Genomic DNA, 5,011 nt, shown 5'->3' on the forward strand with positions numbered 1-5,011 from the left:
GTCTTTGATGACCTCAGGGAAGATTATTACAGTTTCATTGGGTTAATCCACTAAGAGTAGGTAGTCCACTACCATTTTAGAAAGGCTATTTCTTCTGGGACCAGGAGATAGTGGAATGGCTATGTCGCTGGACTCCCATGTAGTCCCGGACCCGGTGGCTTAAACTCACGCCAGGCACATGTATGTGCGTGCCCAAGATCCCAAGAGGAGAAGGGAGGAGAAGGGATTGTGGCGTGGCCATCCCCCTGGGGAGTGATTTCTCGCTTTCTGTCTCTGTCTCTCTCTTTCCGGCAAGTGCACATGCCCTATAGCAAAAATCTCTCTCAAAAAAAAAAAAAAAAAAGGCTACTTCTTCTAATAACAAAAAATCATCAGATTAGGGGCTTAGTGTCCCCAGTGTCATCTGAATCTTCCCACACAAACCCATCCCAGCTTACAGGATCTCTTCTTTACCAATCAATGCCCTCACTTTTAACAGCAAACATCCTAAGAGGCTGAGAGGTACCTTTCATTGTAGGTCAGCCAAATGGATGAGGACTGACATTTGATTTTCAGAAATTTCATCCCTGCTGCTATAAGGGATAAGATTCTCTGTCAGGGCACACTTAGAAGCTTTAGGTTTATTTATGCATGTCTGGAGCTGAGAAACTGAATCCCTGAGATCATCTTTTTCTTTCATCGCTTTGTCCAGAGATGCTAGGAGCAACCAAACTACATCATTATATTTCATTTCTCTACACATTTTTGAAAATTTTATGTATAGAATTAAAACATTCCTCACTTCTTACAAATATTAAATCAGGAATAGAAAATACATTGATTTTGCATATCTTTTTAAACAGCTTACAGCATGGACTATCAGTACTATCAGTACTCTCTGAGACCAAAACATATTTAGGCCTAATCAGATAAGACAGCCATTTCAGGGCATTCATCACATAAATTCTTTTCCTCTAGAACTACTCCTGGTACCAAAGTCTATATTACTTAGGGTTCTCCAGAAAAATAAAACGGGATAAAAATATGTATGTAAGAGAAGGGATTTATTATAGAAATTATCTCACACAATCACAAGCTAGAGAAGTCCCACAATAGACTGTCCATAAACTAGAGAAACAACTGAAAAACTTTGAATCAGGAAAGCTGGTGCCATTGTAGTCTAAGGCCTGAGAAGGGCTTTTGGAAGACTCTGAAGCAGAGACACTAATTCAGTTGCAGGTCAAGGTCTGAAGAGGTTCAGGAGGCTGCAGCCCTGAGTGCTCCTCGGTGGCACTGGTAAGAGTCTAGAGACCAACAGTTAAAGAACTTGGAGTCTGGCTGGAAGGGTACAGGGTCTGGCAGGTATAAACACAGCCAAGAGCCAAGTGGAGGAGCAGGAGTGGAGCAGGCAATGTGCAGGAGTAGAACAGCATGCTCTATTTAGAAAGAAATTCAATAAAGTGAGAAAGAGAAGAAGAGGGAGGAGAATCCTCTCTCAGTCACTAACTCACAAACCTACCTTATCTGGCAACATGCCCTTAAATACACTTAGCAGTAATGTTTCAGACACCATTCAGTTGTTCTTCAATCCAGTCAAGCTGACACTCAAAATGAACCATCACAAGAGGATAGTTTAAGAGACATGGAGGGCCAGCAAGTGGCATAGAGGTTAAGGTGGCTGGATCTTTCATGGCTGACTGTGCAGATTGAGCCACAGACCTGGCGTACTGAAAAACATGCTGGGCACATGTGCATGTATGCCCACAATACTGAGAGGAGAAAGGAAGAGAAGGATTATGATGTGGCCACCTCCTTAAGGGTTGATTTCTCTCTCTTTCTCTCTCTTTCTCTTACTCTCTCATGCAAACACATGTATCCTACAGCAAACTAAAAATAAAAAGGGGGTAAGGAGAGAAACATAGAGAATAAAATGAGAGGGTCCATATTACATATAACTGAAGTCACAGTAGACAAAGATAGTGAAAATAAGACAAAAGCAGTATTTGAAAAGATAATGAATAAAAACTTACAAAAGCTGATAAAAGACATGACATCACAGTTTCAAAAAGTTCAGAGAGGATAAAAAGAATAAATCTACATCTACACACAAGATAATAAAACTTTTAAAAATTAGTTAAAAGTAGAAAAACTTTAATAGTCAGAAAAAAATTATAGATCATCTTAGAGGAGATAAACTTAAATTTTCAGCTGAATTTTTTCAAAAGAACAGCATGTATATTTGCAGCTGACTTTGAAGCTTACTTTGCAAGAAAAACCTTCGGAAAAGAAGACAATGACATGATAAAACAAAATAATCTAGAACTCTAAATGCAGCGGAAATATTCTTCAAGATGAATTGTGAAATGGTATTTTACAGAGTAACCAAAATTGTGAAAATTTCCTTTCAAGATATAAGAAAGGAAAATGACAAAATAAAAATGTTCAACAATGAAAAATTAAAGAGGCAGGAAGAAATAGAAAGCAACATCTTACAAATATAAGCATGAACCTAAATGAATACTGACTAAATAAAACAATATAAATGGTGTGGTTTTGCATTTAAAGTATAAAAATAATTTAAAGTTGCAAACTATACAAATTGAGAGTGTAATAAATAAAGCTGAAGTATCAGAAGATCTTTCTACTGTTTAAACAATGAAAGTACAAATTAATTGTACATATTTATGTCAATTATGAGTGTTACATTAGTATGACTACTAAGATAGTATAAATGAATGCAATATTCGAATTAATATATAAAAAAGTGAAATAAATGTTATTAAAAAAAAAAGAGAAAACAAAACCTGGTACTCTGAAAAGGATTAATAGATCTATTAACTAACTATCATGACCAAAAGAAGGTAAGAAGAAAATAAAATAATCAAAAAGTGGAAAAAAATAACATTTAATAAGATGATATATTTAAATATAGACATTTATACATGTAAACAAAATATAACAAATGCTCCAAAAATAAAGATTGAAACCATAAAAGAAATAGATGAGTTACAAAGTTTCAAGTTAAACAGGAAAAAACCTGTTAACAAATCTAAACCTAGTCGGCCTGTGGCATGGTGGTTAAGGCAGCTGGACACCACATGTCCAACTGCATGGTTCAAGCCTCAGACCTGACAACTTGAAAAACATACCAGGTTTGTGTACATGCATACCCGAAATCCCAAAAGGAGAAATGGAGAAGGTAATAGGGCATGACCATCTCCCACAGGGAGGAGAGAGATTCTTTCTCACTTTCCTTCTCTCTTTTTCCCTCTCCAGCAAGCATAAACACTCTATAGCAAAATTTTAAAAAACAGAGAGAAAGAAAGAAAAACAAATAAAAGAAATCCAAACTAAAACAAAGTTGGTATAGCTATATTAATACTTGAAAAAGGAGGACTCCCAAGACAAGGAATGTTGCCAGAGATGAGAAAGAACATCAATGATAAAAAGGACAGTTCACCAAAAATATATAACTGTCCTAAAAGCACATGAACTTAGTAACACAGCATCGAATTACATGAAATAATCATCGATAAAACTAAAACGAGAAACAGATAAATCCACACAGTGGGAGAATTAAACATACACCTTTTAGTAACTGAAAGAATTAGTGACCAAAAAATTAGAAACTAAAAAATTTAAACAACATAATGAATAATTTTTTTAGAGAGATTTTTTCTATAGGGTGTATGAGATAACCAGAGAGACAAAAAGTGAGAAATCACCCCCTGGGGGGATAGCCACTTCGCAATCCTTCTCGGTGTATTTTAAGCTGCCAGGTCCAGGACTGGAACTGCAGTCAGCCACATGGGAGTCCAGTGACATAACCATTACACTATGTGTTGGTCCCATAAGTAAGTTTAACCTAACTGAAAAAACAGAACACCACAAATGACTATCAAATATATATTTCCTAAAAGATTTTATTATTACCAAAATGTCCATATGATGGTCCAAAAGTCATCTCAACTAATTTATTTATTTATATTTCTTCTTCACCTTTAATTGTTGTACATCTCCATAAAACACAATGTAGTTTTTCATAAACATTCATGTTTATGAAACATTTATGTTACCATCAAATCAAGGATATTACCATTTACACCTTTTCTATCACAGAACTTTACATCCTGAAGTCAGTCAGGTAATGCCTCCCTAAGCCCCTCCCACCCATGCCCATTACCCAACCCTCTTCCTTATAGTATCTGATAGCCACACTTGTCTTCCCTATCATTATATCTCTGGGTCTTTACATTTCTGTCATAGAATGCAGACATTCAGTATACTGGTCTTTGGACCCAATATGCTGAGCAGAGAAATACAGTGTTTATTTTTCATAGTCTGGCCTCCTTCGCTTACCATTAAATCTTCTGTGTTCATCCACTCTGTATCAAATAACAGGGTCTCATTGTTTCTCATGGCTGAGTAATAGTCCATAGTGTACATGTGCCACCAATTTTTTCAATATAGTCATCTGTTCTAGGCACTTGGATTGATTCCATGTCTTCGCAATTGTGAATAATGTTGTAATGAATATGGATGTGCAAGTGTCCTGACTATTTTCCTGTCGTTTGGGTGAATACTAAGGAGTCAGATTATTGAGTCAAATGAAAAGTTCTATTTGTAAGTTTTTGAGGATCCTCCATATTGTTTTCCGTAGTGGCTGTACCAAATTGCCTTCCTACCAGCAGTGTAGGAGGCTTCCGTTTTCACCACAGTCTTGCCAGCACTTATTTCTTATTTTCTTTATCAGAACCATTCTTAGGGGGGCTAAATGGATTTCGGACACACACGCTCATGCACCTGTCATGAGTTTCAAGCCGCTGAGTCCAGGATTCAAACCATGGTTGACCACATGTGAGTCCAGTGCTTTAACCACTATGCCACCTTCTGGCCTCTATATTTCCCTTATGAAATGAGATGCTGAACATTTTTCATATGCTTTTTGGCCATTCATTAGATATTCCTTAGAAAGTTATCTGTTCAACTCAGTTGCCTATTTTTTAAATTGAGTTATTCTTTGTATTCTTAT

The sequence above is a fragment of the Tupaia chinensis genome, unplaced genomic scaffold, assembly GCF_000334495.1.
Source record: "Tupaia chinensis unplaced genomic scaffold, TupChi_1.0 Scaffold000318_1, whole genome shotgun sequence".
NCBI lineage: Eukaryota > Metazoa > Chordata > Mammalia > Scandentia > Tupaiidae > Tupaia > Tupaia belangeri.